Genomic DNA, 19,788 nt, shown 5'->3' with positions numbered 1-19,788 from the left:
ACAGAAACACAGTGCTTAAGTTTATAGATCTTAAACTTCCACTGATATATTTGTCTGATTTAAACCAATCTGGACTTAATTAGGTATGAATAATTCTGCCATGGAACAGGTGTTTGTACTAGATAATCTTACATGATTTTTTTATTCAATAATAATAAAAAAATGACCATATTTCCAAAGTTACTTAGGTAAGACTAGCTGAATAATAGGGGAAAAAAATAAAATGAGATGGTAAGTCTTTTTATTTATTGGAACAGCAGGTAGTTTGAGCAAAATCTGTTTAATTGAATGATTATTAGGGAAGTTGTTATAATTGAAAAACTTCATAGAAGAAGAAAAATATTCCCAACTGTTGTGGTGCAGCTAGCATGCATTTGCTCTGTGTAAAGCCTATGAAAATGCTAACTGTATTTTTTTTTTTTTTTGGCAAAGACAGCAATTTTTTTTTTTTTTTTTTTTTTATGGCTTGATGTTTCTAATCACATCATAATTGCAACTAAAACCAACCTATTGTACCACCACCTGCCAAAGTCTCATGTTTGCTGTAACACTTTACAAAAGTTCTGTCCAGTCTATTTCATCTCAGATGTGTAACCCTTCAAGTAAATGGATTATATGAAACAGATGAAAGAAAACTGAAGATTTTAAGTTTACAACATAGAGAATTCTATTTCTTAAAAGACAGACAGTGAATTAACATGAATCTGCAGTAGATTACAGTAGCAACACAGGAACTCATTACAGAATAACTGTTGCATATTAAATGTTGGACATCTTACTCCATTTCTAAAATGCATACACTATAATTGGAAGTGTTACTGTACTACACAGGCATAATGCAAAGGTTAGTCTGGCCAGGTAACACTTTAAGGTTAAAGATGAGGAAAAAAAATGCTTAAAACTGGGAACTAGCTAGCAGAAGGGAGAAGAACATAAAATTGGATAAAATGCTAGTGGAAAAAAATACAGCAAATGTGGTGAAAAGTCCATATTGCAAGTCCATATAAAGTACCTGTCCTAAAAACTTGTTATTAAGGCTATGAGGGGAAGAAAAAAAAAAAAAAGAAAAAACAACAACAACAACAACAAAATGGGTACTTGCCACCCAGAAGTAAAATTTATTCTCAAATGCATGACTTGCTCGTGTATTACCATACTTCATCCTTTCTTCCTCTACTGGTGATGTATAGGTGTGTCATGGCGCTAATATTTTGTCAAGAGAGAAGGCTTTCTCTTTGAATGAAATAATTTCTTTGTGGTCTTTGATTTTATAATATTTTTCAGTTGGTGGTTCTTGTTTGTTTGCTTGTTTTTCAATTTTTTTCTGTTATTCTTCTGACTCTAAAATATTTGTAGGAAGTGAGCAGTTATCCTCTGAAGCCCCGATGGGAGTAAGCAAGCCTGTACAAACACATAGGCAGAATACATCCTTGTAAATCCCTCAGCTGTGGACTAAGAATGTTCAGGAGGAAACCATATGTCACTTCAGCAATACTGAGTGAGGAAAAAGGGGAAAATGGACTAGCTTTAAACCACTCCGTAAAAAACATCATTTGGTTTCTTGGAGTACAAGAGAATGGCGAAGAGTTTTTCAGCTTTTTTTATTGTCAGTAGAACTCCACGGTGGCTTTCCACCTATCCATTTACACTGTGCTCCTTATACAGCAGTGTCACACAAGCATCCATCCCAGATGGTGGCTTCGGAACAGGTGGTAAGAAGGGATGAAAGAAATTCCTAAGGTGTAGCGTGCTTCTGTCTATTTTTTTTTTTTTTCTAAATAGGGTCTTATGGGATTCTTGACTATCCAGTCCTTTACTATAGGGATGAATGAAATAACTTCATGCAGGTTTTCTGATGCTTAACAAAATAAAATCAGAAGTCTCAACATTCAGGGGGTTGCTTTTTTTATTTACAAACTTTGATTGATGTGTTTTATTTCCCAGAGAGTTACAGATACAATCTAATGTTCCAATGGTTATCTCAGGGGAGGGGGAGGAAAAATGCAGCAAGATCATAGGTAATATCACAGTAAGTCAGTGTCCTATTGTCATGGAAGAAATTGTATTCAATAAGATCTCTGCTCTTGAACACAAACCAAATCTTGTTCTCTAAGAGCTGTGTAAAACATATACAAACAAATATATAGGCAAGGAAAAAGGTTAAAAGGGAAAGAAATGTTGACTTTTATTCCCTCTTGTGTCTGTCTAGCTTCAAACTGCTTTGGACACGTTGATATGTTCTCAGAGTAACACACAATTCTGGAGGACGAAGAAGTCTCTTCTTGAATATCTCTACTCCATAAAGTGACTTGGTAACAGTTTCATCATTTTAGTAAACTACTCAGGTCCACATGGTTTAAGTTGAATCCACTCCCTCACAGTAGCAAAGTAAACAACGACATTTTCTTAACTACATCTTCACGTGTGTCGCCACAGGAATTGAAAGGTATATTCATTTTTATGATGATACCTCAGGAACAGCAACAGGATTAGGGACACTTCTAGTGTGGAATTGGAGAACAAGGGGGTTATGACAATCTAGATAAGAATTTCTTTTGTTGTTCTTAATCTGAAAGAAGAAACTGCATATCTTGGCTATTAGATTTTAAAATTTGTGCTTAGAAATTAACTAATAGTTTATCAATAAAAGCTGATAAGATATCCAATAAAAAATACAGCAAAGTTTTAAGGAGAATTATGCTTAGCTGAATTCTTCGTCATGAAACACAAAGTAAAATCAAACAAAGCTTTGTCTCAACCAGGAATTTCTGACATGCTCCAGACTTCTACTGACATAAAAGATAACTTCTTAGAAAAATGAAAAATCAACCTTTAGCTAATGATCTCAAGTGATCACCTTGAGTAAATTCTTAAACATAATTGCATCTTTCTAGATGATACTGTACTTCCATTATAACACCTAATTTCAGCCTTCGGGTTTGACATTTTCTCCTTTTTAAGAACTATTTCCAGTCAATCTTCTTGGAAAGACATTGGACAATTTTTCCTAACTTAAGAAACTTAATACAGCTTGACTCTTTTTTTTTTTTGAAATTCCTCTTTTTTGAAAACACATCTGCTTAATTTCAATGCTAAATAGCCTATTTTTATTATTGTTGGGTTTTGTTTTTGTTTCCACATTCTTGTGCTTGAGAACTTATTTAAATAAGTATTCCTAGGCTTTTAGAATATTATTCAAATATCTAAAGCTAACCATACATGCAAATGCATATTCAATGTGATAGCTGGACTTTGTGCAGAACAAATACTTCTTCAGTGTGTATATTAGTGGCAGTCGTATAATTCATGATCATGAATTATATATTTTACTTCAAAAATTGAGAATTAAAACAATGCTAAGAAATATTTTTGTATATAATGTGGGGTTGTTTAGCCTGGAGAAGAGGAGGTGCAAGGGTGACCTTATCATTCTCTATAGGTACCTTAAAGGAGGCTGTAGTGATGTGGGGATTGGTCTATTTTCCCATGTGCCTGGTGATAGAACGAGGGGGAATGGGCTAAAGTTGCACCAGGGGAGGTTTAGGTTGGATATTAGGAAGAACTTCTTTACCGAAAGGGTTGTTAGGCATTGGAATGGGCTGCCCAGGGAAGTGGTTGAGTCACCGTCCCTGGAGGTCTTTAAAAGATGTTTAGTTATAGAGCTTAGTGATATGGTTTAGTGGAGGACTTGTTAGTGTTAGGTCAGAGGTTGGACTAGGTGATCTTGGAGGTCTCTTCCAACCTAGATGATTCTATGTGATACTGTAAATGTCAGACTAAATTTAGAAAGAAAAGGTCTCTAAATATTCTTTCTCTGATTCTTTCTTCAATTTTTCAGTTAATTAAAGCATGACCAGCAACAGCATGATGATAATGCACTAGGGAAATGAGCCAGGAAAAAAACAAGGTAAATTAAACAGTGAAAATCACTGGGGGTATGATGGCTTTCAGCTTGGAGAGAAGGAACCAGAAGACAGAGGATTCGCACAAATAATTACATTTACCTGCATATAACATATGAAATAAGTACTTAATGAAGTAATACTGTCAAGGTAGTAATGCTTAAGTTTCAAGTCATTACTTGTTAGAAACAAGGGACATTTTCTTTTCTCTCATGCAGGTATTTATACTTCTATAAAGCCAGAGTGATAGCACAAAAATAGAGATCCTAGAGCTGCTTAAAGTGATAAGCACAAGATAATATATTGCACAAGAAGTGTAATAATATATTGCTGAGAGTAGTACTCCTGGTTAGAGCTGCGTACAGAAGGCACAGTAGCATACAGACATGCTAGGAAGAAATCCCTGTCTATGAGCTGTTGAGCTTAAACAGATGTTAGGCTGGTTTTCAGGTCTCTATGGTGATAAGATAAAGTGGGGATGGAAGTGTGAGAAGAGACCTTTTGTGCAGTGTGGCAATTCCTTCCATCTTCTGCTGTAACTATCTGCTCTGTCTTTTCTTTTTTTTTCTTCCTATCTGAGAAATCTGAAGATGGGAGTGGACCAAAGAGCACCTAGTCCTCCCTACTGTATTGAAGACCCTGCCTTGGTCAGCTCTCTGGACATCAGGCAATGTTCTGTAAAAGGCAGTGTATGCTACAACTCTGGTATATTATATACATCTCTTTGATTTTTGTCCTGACCCAGAAAGTCCCCAGATCACTCCCTTACTGAAGTTGTGATATAATGTATAAAAATGATTAAGACATGGTTCAAAATAAATATTTTGATTGATATGAAATAAGAGATCATTAGAGACAAATAAGAGATCTTGAGGAAACCTACTGTTTCCTTAAGTCTTGTAAGCTAAAGGGTAAATGGACAGAGGAACGTGCAGAGGAAGGATAAATGAAGTTGTGCCACTGGCATAGTGGTAACAGAATTTTTTCTTTCCTGTTCAATAAATGTCGTGTTCAATAAATGGCTTGTAGGCTCAGAAAAGCTACTGTTTTTCATTGAGAAACATGAGTTTGGGTCAGAAGTAGAAGATAACATCAGTTATAACATTCAAGAAACATCTAAAGAAATCCAGCCTAGGTCCAACTGAGGATCTAGGATGAGGATAGTTGGGGAGGAGTTTTAAGGTGGGGATTTATACTGCTGCAACAGTACTAAGAACAGTTCTGTCAATTTTATTTCCAAAGGAGTTGCATGTTTCAAATACTGTAACTGAGAAATTGTAAGAGCATAAGAACTTTCAAGTAAATAGAGAATTTACTTCAGTACCAGGTACAAGTCTCTGTTCTAGTAATATTTGTAGAACAAATAGTCAATTTATGAGTAAGCCTTTTACAAGTAGGATGAGCAATTTAATTGTTTCAAGCCCTGAATGCTCCAGGGATACAAATCCATGATGGAGAATGCAGTAATTTGTGACCATATTCCATTTAAAGGCATGCAGAAACTGGGAAGCCTGATGGTACTATGCAATGATTAGTATTTTAGGTAGCAATCCAAAGACAACTTGCATCTGTTTCTGAAATGACATGGATCAAGATTAATGTTTTCTGATAGTAGAAAGAATCCTTAAGGCTTTTTGAAGGTTGTTCTTTGAACAGCAAAAGAATATATGGACTTTACTTATCTGGAATATTTAGAGGAGAAAGTGCTGGATGAAAGAAAATCAGAGACCAGAAGTTAGGCATGTACCTAGTTCTGTATTATAGTCCAAGACTGTGTAACATACTCAAAGATTGGTGTGCCTCTGGGATATTTTTTCTATATTGAGACCCTTGGGAAACTAGGAGGACTTAGCTGAAGGTGTGAAGTTAGACTTTCAGAAGTGTGGCCTTGAGTTACTTTAGTCAAATCAACCTTTGTATGAAATAAACAGAAGCACAAGAGTTGGATGATTCAGTTCAGTTAATGCTGCCTTCATTTAATTGATTTCAACTTTCCTAAGTATTGGTTTTTTGTTTTTTTCTTGTTTTAGATGAGTCCAAATTTCCATGATATCATAAGGTCAAGATCATGGCAACAAATCCAGTTGAAGTGATGAAGATTAAACCTTAGCAGGGAGCAACCTGGAGTAAGCTGACACTTCTGAAGTGGTTGAAGATGTGATGGTATAAGTAGGTTTTTCCACCCTATGGGGAGGGGAAAAAAAAGCTTTAATTACAAAGTGTACAAGGTTCATTGCTTCTCAGGACTTTAGCATCTTTTATTACAGAGACAAAAATGCAACACTGAAAACACATCTGAAGTCACCTGCTGATGTGTGGTGTTTCCTCTCCTGAGACACTAGATTCACATCCTCAAGTATCTCCACAATGTAAGTGTCAGACTACGCCATCTTTAGGAATCAGTCCACAGCGCTCAGTTAATTCACTTCCAAAGAAGTGACTACAGTCACTCTTTCAATAAGCATCAGAATATCATGCATCATGTACAAAGTTTTTTTGTTGTTTAAGGAAAAGCTATGTTTAAGGAAAAACTATGTATTCTACTGCCTAATCTCCTTCAGCTTTTTTCTAAGTCAACTCCAAATTGGTGTTTTCAATATTACAATATTTCCAGTTATTCTAAACCATCATTTTTAACCAGGGAAAGGAGAAAAAAAAAAAAAAAAAAAAAAAAGACAAATCATTTCCGCTAGTAGACTTATAGACATTTGGTTTTTTTAATTAAAAAAAAAAAAAATAAAAAAATAAAAAAAAAAACCACAGGAATCTCCTGGAAAGAGTCCAGTAGAGGGCCACAAAGATGATATGGTGCCTGGAGCATCTCCCCTATGAGGAAAGGCTCAGAGACCTGCATCTGTTCAGCCTTGAGAAAAGAAGACTGAGGGGATCTTACCAATGTTTATAAATACCTGAAATGTGGGAGGCAAAGGGATATGGCCAACCTCTTTTCAGTGGTTTGTGGGGACAGAACAAGGGGCAATGGCCACAAAATGGAGCACAGGAAGTTCTACACCAATATGTGAAAAACCTTCTTCACGGTAAGGGTGATGGAGCACTGGAACAGGCCGCCCAGGGAGGTTGTAGTCTCCTTCTCTGGAGATATTCAAGACCTGTCTGGACGCCTACCTGTGCAACCTGCTCTAGGGAACCTGCTTTGGCAGGGGCATTGGACCCGATGATCTCTTGAGGCCCATTCCAACCCCTACAGTTCTGTGATTCTGTGAAAATGAGACACCATACTAAATAGCTACAGGCTGATTAGGCAATATCCATCACAATTGTTTTCTTCATTTCTTTCCCATGTCCATTGATTTGCCGAGCTGTTAGCTGACCTTAATAACTGGGTTAAGATCAGCTTAAACATCCAAGGCTTTTATTATGATTTCACCTGTTAAAAGTAGCTGCAGAAGGCAACTATGCTGTCAAACTTTCTGAAATTAGAGTGAAAGGGATTGAAGTAGCTTTATGAATGGCATTAGCCACTTTTTAAGGGAATTTAAAGTCTGTTAAACAGGTATTACTCTGAAAATTAGAACAATTAGACAATAAATACTGAAATCTGTCTCATCTCCAGTAACAATCTATATATTCTCAGGGCATCTAAAAGTAATCAAATAGCAAAAACATTTATTAAATATATATATATATATTATACGCATATACATAGCCTAGTGTCTTGGTTTCAATAAACTTTCATTTTAAGTTTAGGAGGACCTACTTCATTTTTTCTTCTAAATGTGGGAGAATGATATTTCATTTAGAAAAATGAATAGAAAAGAAGGCAAAGTTTCTAGGTAAACTGACATGACCAATGTTTGTAAAAGCTTATTAATCTCATTTCCTGAAATTGAGTTTTAGGTGCGGATCATATGTTTCTCAAATATGTAACCAGTACCTTCATACAGGAAGGGTCTGAGTAAATGATCGGTAGCTGAAACCTGGACTCCTGATTGAACATATGTCTTCACAAAATTTATCCTTTGGGAAATAGACTAACAAGAGCTTTACAAATCCTGCCCCATTTTGTTTAATAGATATTGTTGCCAAGCACCATTATGCTTCAGCTTCTACTTCAGGAGACAGTTCCTCTTTCTGCAGATTTTCTAACTCTTGTACAGAAGTGGAGATCCCTTATCTTTCCTGGCAGTCACAGTTAGTAGTCTTCCACTATCTTTCAGTAGTAGTCAGAGGATAGCCATGTGTTAGTGTTTTTTCCTGTTTTACTGTGCCAGTGGATGCTTAGGGAAGAATTGGGTATGGCTATGGCCCCATCATCCTGCCTCAGCACTATTTGGCAGAGCTATGAGCTACCTACAAATGGGATATAAATATCTGGCAGAAGAAGGAGAGTTGAGAAGCAGAACCATGACCACTTCACAGAGTAATAATAGACTCCACGGACAGAAAATCAGTGAGGTATTCTCAGACCACAGCAAAGTGTACAGAGTCCAGGAAAAGCAACTGAACTTGTGGAAGTCTTTATTTTTGATCAATTTTATTTCACCTGTCCTTTCCATTCTTAAGTTCTAAAGATATTACATTATTTATACTTAAATACATTTTATTTACTATGAACTTCAATCTATTGTATTTTATCCCACAAGTGTTGAGCAACTTGTCTAACAAGTCACCTGTTATACAGGTACCAAATAGTCTATGGGGCAGATTCAACATACATGATAATTTTCTTAAGAGCACTCAGCTATCAATGCAGTCATCACCATCAAAAACCTGCTGTTTTGGTCCCTTAGAAACAGTCATTTAAAATTCTTTCTTTTCCTGAAGTCCATGCCTGTCTCTCCTTTAAAGTATAGCTTTTTTATTTCTAAGTTCCCCTTAAGAGGGTATATTGAAGATCTTAAAAAGTTACATATTGAGGTACTTTAGCAGTTTCTGGTTTTTGGTTTTTTTTTTGGATATTGGACAATGACAGACCACCCTTGGCTCCTAATAACCGTATTTCTAGAAATTCTGCATTCTGTTTTTTCCTTTTTTTTTTTTTTCTTTTTTATACCTTAGGTCATACCTGAAAGGCATAGTCCATTTCTAACATTATGGAATCAATTTCCCGTACTACTTAAGTAGAAGGAGAGGAAGAAAGAAAGAGAAGGATGAGCAGAATAGAGTGAACATTCTTTCTCTTTATTTGTACCGGTATAAACTGTTCAGAAAGACATCCAGATTTTTATTTTATCTTGACAGAGGGGTGAAGTCCTTGTTTGGTATATGGCCATATCTGACCAGTCACTACACTGACATTTCAGTTCAGCTTATGTAGTGGTGGCATGACCATTCCACCTCATGAACAGAGAACAGTCCCTAGAGAAACTGAATGGAAGACTAAACAAATAATGGAAGTTCTGGTGCAGTGGCTGAGCTAGAAACCCTGCAAGGTTAAAAAGGTACCGATATTTTTGAGGTTCTTTTTTAGATTGAGTGGGTATATTTGATTTTATTTGGGGAATGTTCTAATGTCCTAATACTTTAAGAGTTAAAAGCAGATTATAAACAAACCATAATTAATTAGAAATATTTGTTTTTGAAAATGTTAAAAGAACAAATCCGAATACTAAAAAAAAAAAAAAAATGCTTTTGGGAGGGTGTGGTGTTTTTCTCTTCCATTTTTTTTTTTTTTTTCCTTCAGGGGTTATGGATTTGATGGAACTACCAAAACCCATGAACTTGTCTCCTTAACTTTTGTACTTTGAAAATTTATGAATTCTAACAGTCTTTGGTCAGGTCTATCCAAAACTGATTTTAGAGTTAGAAGTTAGTTAGGTTAGTCATCCACAGACCAAGAGATCAGAGTGATTGTATAACCCCGCATTATGTTGTCAAAGACATTGTAGCTGAATTCAGTGTCAGAATATATAATGTCGCATGCTACTGGAATGCACAGATGTATTCAGTATTTCTGATGTTATTCAATTTTGCTTCATTTACTTTTTTTTACATTTGCGCAATAATTCTCTGTAATCAAGAACAACATCAAACTATTTTTCACCAAGTTATCACTGAATTTTATAACATAACGTCTCTTACAGCTATGAAATGCTTATGAGTAAGTGCTGAATGTTCAACATTTCAGAAGGAAAATATTTTAATTTAAGCAGATGCTTTTCAGATTCTTCAGCAGCCTAAAACATTGCATGAAAATGCAAAACTCATTACATTATAAATAAAAGCTTTACATTTACAAAGCTCTACGTTTACAAAACTTTTTACATTTCTTTGAAATGGCTATGAGCACCCATATTCTCTGTGCCACACAGGAAATTTTTTTTTTTTTTTTTTGAAATGAATGCTCAGTGTTCAGAGGAGAGATACTCTTTCAAATTAAATGTTCTGTTGCAATCACAAAAATGGCTTTGGTACTCATTACATTTTTTATGTAAACTCCTGAATAATTGATTCTATCACATCAGCCTTCCTACTCTATCTTTGATATTTACTTGATGCTTTTTTTTAATTTCATAAGTGCATGAACTACTAGAATGAGAGCCTATCACTACCTTTAGAAAATCTCAATGAAACAAAGCCTATGAACTAATCCTTCACTGAGTACTTCACTAGAATGACATTAGTTATACATCATATTATTGTAAAATAACTGTGATTTGTATCTGCTATGAATACTAGCTGCTTATGAGTTGTGATCCATTAAAACAACTCATGTCTCACACAAATAAATAATATAAATTAACTGAAAAGTAAACCTGCATTTTTCAAACAAAATCAAGCATGTGACCCAGTATAACACAAGTAAATAAAGAAATGGAAGCTCAAATTATGAAGTAGAGAGCTAAAACATTATTTAGTGGGGAAACAATAGGCTTGGACTATTCAGGCAGTTACAAGATAATTTTTGTTACTGTTTACTTTCGTAGTTCTATTGCAGTTGTTCATTACAACATTAGCTGGGGATCCTCTGTCACACACACTACATTAATAACCTTTTTCAACCCCTGAAACTACAATATTAAACAAGTAAACACCTGTAAACATTAGAAACAGCTCCTTTATAAACCATACATTGGTGTTATCATTGCAATTCAGTGATTAGATTCAGACTCCTGCTTTCTTTTTACCCACCTTACTCAGTTTAAGTGAAAGCCTTCAGACAGTGAATAGTAACAGTCTCAAAATGTGAAGGTAAATTACTTTTCTATCTACTGACGCTGCAATGCTGAATGTTGTGTTTCCATTATTACATTATAGATCAGCAAATAAGAGCTTGTACAGAGGCTTGAGCTTACCCAGAAAAATCTGTATTACTTTTTTAGAATTTGCTCAAAAAATACCAGAAAAGATACTAAAAACAATTGTAAAATGCGAAAGAGGAATTTCCTGCCTGAACTATTTAAGGGTCAGAATAGATGAACGTTAATTGTAAGTTAACAGTCCTAGTCCTTAGCCATCTGGGGCCTGATCCAAAGCCCACTGACGTCAATAGGAACCTTTCTACTGCCTCCATTTTGGCTCACGTCCTAAATTTCTGTGGCAAAATATAATGCTGTCACAAAAAAAAAAAAAAAAAAAGTATATATATATGTAATACTGCAACTTTTCAGATCTCAAAATAGATCTCAAAATAGCAGTGTATACAGAAATCACATGAGAATTGTATTGCCGCTGTTCCAAGACACTCAAGTATAGAAATACTACTACTGCCTTTATGTCCAAATTAGTGATTTTTCTGAGTAAAAAAATTAAGCTATCTCAATCAAGTGTGTGCTGCATGGGGAGAGAACAAATTCATTTAAAACCTGTGCTGTGACGATACTTAAGCAATGCTGAGATTAAGGTACTTTCAGTGAAACTGAAAGGGTGGCAAAATAACTCTTGTATTTCTCAATGGTAAATTTAGTAGAAGAATTGAATACAAATGCCATAGTTGCCATAGTGTTATTTCACAAAAGCAAAGTGCATTTTTCCCTTGCTGTTTCTCAATAAAATGATTCATGCAGTCATAAAATTTAAGAATAGCATGGATTATTAGGAGCTTAATTTATATATATAATTATATATACATATGTTATATATAAATTCTTATTTATTCTCTTTTTGTTCTTTGGAACTTTTTAATGATTCATCTGGATCTGAACCCAGTTACTCTGAACACAGTGCATTTAGCTTGTTAAAATGAGGTTGGAGTTATAGGATCTTTAAGGTCCCTTCCAACCCAAGCCATATTATGATTCTATGCAATCTCACATCTTTCCTGTTGCATATGGAAACATTAACAGGGATTGTTCTATATTAAAAGATAAAACAAGAATACATTGAAAAGGTCATCAAAGATAATTGATGACCTCAGATTTATACATGTGTATATATATACATACAATAATAATTTGTTCATGTTTTATTGTGAAGCTTACAAAAAGTGTAACCTGCTCAGCTATCTCTAAAACTACACTTGTATATATCTGGCTTTCAGGACAGACAGAGCAGATGTTAAAAGTTGAAATGAAGGAGTGAAAACCATTTCTTTTTGTGGCATTTTCATCTGACAGGGTAGTAGTTTTTGACAAAAAACTTTTGTTACTTTTAGTGTCAGTGAGTAACAGAAGTATGATACCTACTAGTTAAGAGTCTTGTTATCCTCCATCTAGTAAAGAATTACTTAAAGACTTTCAAGCATTACTTTATCCCCAGGAATGCTATTTAATATAACTTAATAAGTTAGAGAGATAAGCACTGAAAATTGGTTATACAATGGATTTGGGGAAAAAATGTATTTATTTCAAAGCAAACAAACAAATAAATAAATCTGAGAGCCCAGTTGTTTTTTGTGTGTGTGATTTTGGGAGAGTGACATAAAGCTCAAATTTATTTATTTGCTTATTTTTTCAAATGAAGACAGAGTCCAAGAGCAAAGCACTGCACATTATAACCTGATGTCATTCTATGTGTGTGAGTGCTGTGAATCATGAAGAACTATATGAAAAGCTTTCAGATGCATTTCATTATTCTCCACTCACCTTACAATGTAAGAACGCTTACATTTCAGGGCATGACTCACTGCCTTTCTTCACAAAGAAAAGTAAAATATGCAAGATTCTATGAAAAGATCAATAATGAAAAATAAGGAGACACAGTGCCCCTTCCAAATAAAAGATGGAACATTACCTCATATATTTCCTGAGGATATTTCATTTTTTGTATTTGATTCTGTTTTAGAGGTTTTGTTTTGTTTTGTTTTGTTTTCAAGACTTCATTCACAAGCTGTACAAGCTATATATAGCAGTGTTTACTGCTATGATAACAACTCAGCAAGCACTTTTTTCCTTTCATATTTTATTCTCTGGCCCCATTTAGACTAGAAATGGCTCTGATGCAGCTGCTAAACGTGACCAATTCATCTCCTAAGTACTCCCTGCTCAGAAGTGCAAACACTTATTTCTAGAGAATTTCCCTGAAAATTCAGGTATCAATGTATTAGAAGTAGGGACGCTGAGTAAGAAAGTATATGGATAACATGGAAAAAGGATTATGGATATTAAATATCCACATGAAATACACAGACATAAAATTTGGTTATGAATCTATTTTATATATGGGTAGAAAATAAAATATCAAATACCACAAATTTGTAACTCATATATCTGGTTGCTAATAGAACACTACAAAATTGTGGTTTTCAGACAAGGCCTGGAGGTACTTTAGCATCTGTGGGTTTAGAGTAGAATCATAGAGGTCTATTTTCAGAAATAATGTCTCCTAGTAATTGCTTTCATTGTGTCACGTGTTAAGGATTCAGTGTGTTGCAATAAAAATAAATAAATAAAGTCAGCAGTTTTTCTTTACATATGAGTGTTGATCCTCTGGTAAAAACAAAAAAGTCCCCCCTACCCCAAGAAACTTAGAGAATTAATCAGTTTATAGGACAAACATTCATTGGGTCTGTGCAATCAAAAGGTTATAAGATAGATTTTTTTCGAATACTCAATTTATATAAGGAAAACTAAGCTTTGAAACTAAGCCTCAAAGCCAAGTTTTTCAAATACAAATGAAAAAGTTTTTCTTTCATGAAAGCTTGATGTTACCATAAATACATAGGCTTTAAGGATTCCCTTTTACTCTGGGAGAAACTAAAGCCAGCCTCATGCAGAGTTCACTCTGTTTATAACCAGTACAAGTGCATTGGCCTCTGTTTGTTTAATCCTGATTTACATGAATATATATAAGATTATGGTTATGTCCTGCAGGTAAGTCTACAGATTTTATTTTGAAAAGAAAATTGTAACAATTCAAAAGACAGTTATGGCAAGTATAGATTCTGTAGATGTGAAGTAATAGTCTGTGACTCTGTGGGTAATCAAATATGACAGCCCTCAACTTTTAAACTAAAATATGCAACACTGAAGATGCAGTATATTGATATGCATTCCAAGGGTTCTGTAACTCAAACTACAGGAAAATCACAGCTGTTTGAGAGCTTTTTGTTTTCAAGCTAGCTTCTAGCATATGAAATCAACTCTTGATTGCTCAGTTTGATGTTCCATTTGTTTTTAATCTCTCAGTGAACAGCAGTATACTTGCAAAATAAGGTAGGGGAAACACTTCAGTGATTTACTCCGTGTCCTGAAATGTAAGATTAAAAAGAATTACAGAAAACACTTGCTGACTTTGTGGAATGACAGAGTGATTTTAAAATCAAAAGTATTTTGGGGAAGGCAATATTATATATGTCAGAGCTGCTTTTATTCCTAAACTGATGAATGTGAGAATATCATTCTCCCTGTAATGAGTTTTATCCTTATTGTGATCTCAATTTATAAACAGTAATTTTAGTCTTTTCTGGACATTTTTGGTGGGTGAGATTGGCAGCACCTTGACCATTTTTCTTGTATGACTTGTGATGAACTGATATAATAAAACTCAAGTAGCTTCTTTTTATAATGGGAGATTCTAAATTAACAGCTTTGCAATTATTTGTTTGCAGACGTTCTAACAGTCTGTGCAAATATTGGAGTAAGTGCATTGCAGAGGGGCCTTTGCAATTCCACCCAAAACAAACAGACTAGACCAAATATGATGGCAGTTCATATATGTGACTGAAATGTCTTGATGATATTTTGAGCATTCCACACAAAATTATTCTATTCCTACCTTTTAAACAAATTTCATCCATCTCCTTAATTTACATTAAAAACACATTCTCGAGGCCTTGTTTTGGCATTGAGTTATTGGTCAAGTTCTGAAAAGATTGTGTTTTAAGTGAATGCTTTTATCTAACTGAAAACAGCTAGGAAAGTCTGAGTTTGTCTAAATTAAGGTGATTCTCATGTAGAAGCATTTTCTTTGCTTCTTGGTGTGACTTGTCCTAGTGAAATTTGAGATTCACTGTGGAGCAAGAGCTGAAGATAACTAGATAGATTTTAAGAACTTTAGGAGTTAGTATGAGAAGGAAATAAATACATAATTAAATGTAATTAAGTACTTAATCTTACTTAAAAGTAAGTATTTTTAAGTACTTAAGTACTTCAAACTACTTAAAGTACATAAGTACTTTACTTTGGGTAAACCCAAACCAACCATAAGTTTAACACTACTTCTGTGGTGCAAATCAAGTGTTCCACAAAGGTTTTGAAACAATAGTATATACAGACCATAATAGACATGAAATCCCCAGTATATCCTGAGTCATCCTGTCCTCTTTCAAGAGCATGAATTGATGAAACATGACAAAATTTGAATCTTGGTTCTCTGCAGCTTAGTGCATTTCAGATACTTGTTTGTTACTGTCCATGGTGCTGTTTGATGGTTTCCGAAAATATTATGAGTCCTGTATTTGCCAGATAGAAACAGTCACTCTCATTTCTATTAATATATAATGACACTGATCTTCAAATACATAATTTATTATCACAATATGTCTCATTCCCTTACTCTTAATTTTATATCCCAGTCACCATTCTCACATTAATGAAGTAGACACAAATAAAAGCTCTTGTTTAGAAAGGACCAGAGTGAAATAGGTATATGTTGTCCAGGGTAGCAAGTACACAGTGCTCTTGGCACTGCCTTATTGCTGACATCTGCATTGTTGCCAACATATGTCTTGCTGCAGGTTTCACCCAAATGCCTGAGATCCTTCAAGAACTACAAGAAAGATCAAAACCTTACAGATGATAAACCTTCCCAGTCCTGATCAGATAATGAGACCTCACTACAAGTTTGTGCTGATTTATCCAGCCTACAGAAAGGTTTGGTTGTGTACTTACTACTTATGTATACGTTTGCTTTCTAAAATCTATTAGCATTTGACTCTGAATTAGAAGTCCTTGAATTGGCTTCCATATTGATTAAATGGATGACAGTTAGTTTTATACTCTTTGTGATCCTCACTGTTTGCCTTATATCACCAAGCACGCTCATGAACAGTCTACTTTCTTTTTCATACTAGCCTAATTTTAAGGGTTATGTCTTGTGGATGCAAATCGTGCTGGTATTATGTTCTCTTTTACTTTCTTAGAAAAAAAGCAGTTTAGAATGTGAAATGTTGAGAGGCTTAAGGTTAGCTAAATGACACATTTGTAAGAACTACTTTTCCTTTAGCACAGCTCAATTTTTATTAGATTTCATGAAGCACTTGAAACTGTTTTTGTCCTACATAACACAGCTGCATAGTACCTATAAAATCAGAAGATAAATGGAACTGGTTCTAAATATTGCAAGTTACATTCTGATATAAAATCAATCTCTCTAAAATTCAATTATTAAAATCTGGTAACCTTTCAAATGTCTAAGAAGACATGTAGAACAATAGGCTGTTTGAAAGTATTACATTGTTTAAAAATTTATTTCTACCCTTCCTTACTTAAAACCAGGGCTAAAGTAATCCCTGAAAATCAAACCGATCATGAATTTAGGGTTCTTTTGAAATATTATTGTATGTTACTGATTTGAATACTTATAAAGTGCAATGAATGTTGATATTTTGTGTGTTGTGAGATCAGAATACTTTATAATTTGTGGATACTTTATGATGCATTAGACTGTATTGCACTGAATGCTATGTAATTGTGATATGAATCAAGCACTGAGGTGTAGCATCAGTAAAAACATTACTCCATTGGCTGTTTTATGTTGCAGTGTTCAGTCTCAGAGCTTCTCATTACAGAAACTGTGTAAAGGATCTCTTTTTCCTGCTATTCAATCTTCTAAAGCTCTTTATTTTGAAGGAAGACCAAAAAAAAAAAAAAAAAGCTGCTAAATAAAAGTGAGAGTCTTTAGATATATTTTTAAAGGCTAGGTACCCCAGATGGAGAGTTCTGAGTTATGACAGTTTCCTAAGTATCAAGATCAAGGCCTGAAGCACAAAAAGAAAGCTGTTTGCTAAGCACTTTACATTTGTGTGAGACATTTGAAAGACAAACATATCCAATATATGTGGCAGCATTGGGAGAAGTAGAAAATGTGATGAAGAATGTGTTTGAGAAAATGTTTGCATATTTTACCTCTATCTCTTCATGAGAAAATGGGATTTGTGTGTTTTTTATATTAAATATGTTGAAGAAATGCTTAATTTGGTGTTACCAATTTCTTCTCAGAACAGTTACCTTCAAGAACACAAAATTTGCTCAATATAACTCAGCAAAGTGGCAATATTATTAAGGTCCAAATTCTGAAAACATTTTATTTCCAACAGGTATTTTGTTGATTCAGTGGAAATAGTATGGTTTTCACTACCCAGAAAGCAACCCACATAGAGGTTACCTATAACATCTTGTTCAACATCTTCATTGATGACCTTGATGAGGGAATAGTGTCTGCCCTCAGCAAGTACGCCAATGACACAAAGCTGGGAGGAGTGGCTGACACACCAGAAGGCTGTGCTGCCATTCAGCGAGACCTGGACCGGCTGGAGAGATGGGCAGGAAGAAACCAAATGAGGTTTAATAAGAGCAAGTGTAGAGTCCTGCACCTGGGAAGGAACAACCGGATGTATCAGTACAGGCTGGGGGACGACCTACTGGAGAGGAGCTCTGAGGAGAAGGACATGGGGGTCCTGGTGGACGACAGGATGACCATGATCCAGCAGTGTGCCCTCGTGGCCAAGAGAGCCAATGGGATCCTGGCGTGCATTAAAAGGAGCGTGGCCAGCAGGTCAAGGGAGGTGATCCTCCCCCTCTACTCTGCCCTGGTCAGGCCTCACCTGGACTACTGTGTTCAGTCCTGGGCTCCCCGGTACAAAAAAGACAAGGATCTCCTGGAAAGAGTCCAGCGGAGGGCCACAAAGATGATACGGGGCCTGGAGCATCTTCCCTATGAAGAAAGGCTGAGAGACCCGGGTCTGTTCAGCCTGGAGAAAAGAAGTCTCAAAAAAAAAGCTCAACATCTAAACACCTTTTAAAGACCTCCAGGGATGGTGACTCAACCACTTCCCTGGGCAGCCCATTCCAATGCCTAACAACCCTTTCAGTAAAGAAGTTCTTCCTAATATCCAACCTAAACTTCCCCTGGTGCAACTTTAGCCCATTCCCCCTTGTTCTCCCACCAGGCACGTGGGAGAATAGACCAATCCCTACCTCGCTACAGCATCCTTTAATGTACCTATAGAGAGCGATAAGGTTGCCCCTGAGCCTCCTCTTCTCCAGGCTGAACAATCCCAGCTCCCTCAGCCACTCCTCGTAAGACTTGTTCTCCAGACCCCTCACCAGCCTCATCGCCCTTCTCTGGACTTTCTGGAGCCCCTCAATATCCTTCTTGTAGTGAGGGGCCCAAAAGTGAACACAGTATTCGAGGTGCGGCCTCACCAGAGCCGAGTACAGGGGGACAATCACTTCCCTAGACCTGCTGGCCTCATTGCTTCTTATACAAGACAGGATGCTGTTGGCCACCTTGGCCACCTGAGCACACTGCTGGCTCATATTCAGCCAACTATCAACCAATACTCCCAGGTCCTTCTCTGCCAGGCAGCTTTCCAACCACTCATCTCCCAGCCTGTAGCTCTGCTTGGGGTTGTTGTGCCCCAGGTGCAGGACCTGGCGCTTGGCCTTGTTGAACTTCATACAGTTGGCCTCAGCCCATTGGTCCAGCCTATCCAGTTCCTCCTGCAGAGCCTTCCCACCCTCGAGCAGATTGACACACGCACCTAACTTGGTGTCATCTGCATACTTACTGAGGGTGCACTCAATCCCCTCATCCAGATCATCGTTAAAGATATTAAAGAGGACTGGCCCCAGTACTGAGCCCTGGGAGACTCCACTAGTGACCAGCCTCCAACTGAATTTGACTCCATTCACCACAATTCTTTGGGCCCGGCTATCCAGCCAGTTTTTAACCCAACGAAGCGTACACCAGTCCAAGCCATGAGCAGCCAGTTTCTTGAGGAGAATGCTGTGGGAAACGGTGTCAAAAGCCTTACTGAAATCAAGGTAGACCACATCCACAGCCTTTCCCTCGTCCACTAAGCGTGTCACTTTGTCATAGAAGGAGATCAAGTTCGTCAAGCAGGACCTACCTTTCATAAACCCATGCTGACTGGGTCTGATCGCCTGGTTGCCCTGCAAGTGCCGCGTGATGACACTCAAGATAATCTGCTCCATGAGCTTCCCTGGCACTGAGGTCAAACTAACAGGCCTATAGTTCCCCGGGTCTACCCTCCGGCCCTTCTTGTTGATGGGCGTCATGTTTGCTAGCTGCCAGTCGACTGGGACCTCCCCTGATAGCCAGGACTGCCAATAAATGATGGAAAGCGGCTTGGCCAGCTCCTCCACCAGTTCTCTCAGTACCCTCGGGTGGATCCCATCTGGCCCCATCGACTTGCGTACATCCAAGTGCTGTAGCAGGTCGCCAACCATTTCTTCATGGATAGTGAGGGCCACACCCTGCTCCCCATCCCCTTCCACCAGCTCAGGGTACTGGGTATCCAGAG

General features: G+C 36.5%; 1 long non-coding RNA gene across 1 annotated transcript; it reads left to right on the top strand.

Moving 5' to 3' along the window:
• The first annotated feature begins 397 nt into the window (after window positions 1-397).
• On the top strand, window positions 398-10,157 carry LOC106037513 (uncharacterized). The gene is made up of 3 exons (XR_001208079.3): window positions 398-3,907; window positions 4,493-4,607; window positions 5,933-10,157. It is a non-coding gene; the product is annotated as an uncharacterized lncRNA (long non-coding RNA).
• Window positions 10,158-19,788: the final 9,631 nt, after the last annotated feature.

This window comes from Anser cygnoides, chromosome 2 (assembly GCF_040182565.1).
Source record: "Anser cygnoides isolate HZ-2024a breed goose chromosome 2, Taihu_goose_T2T_genome, whole genome shotgun sequence".
Lineage (NCBI taxonomy): Eukaryota > Metazoa > Chordata > Aves > Anseriformes > Anatidae > Anser > Anser cygnoides.
This window is presented reverse-complemented; position numbering and strand designations above follow the sequence as displayed.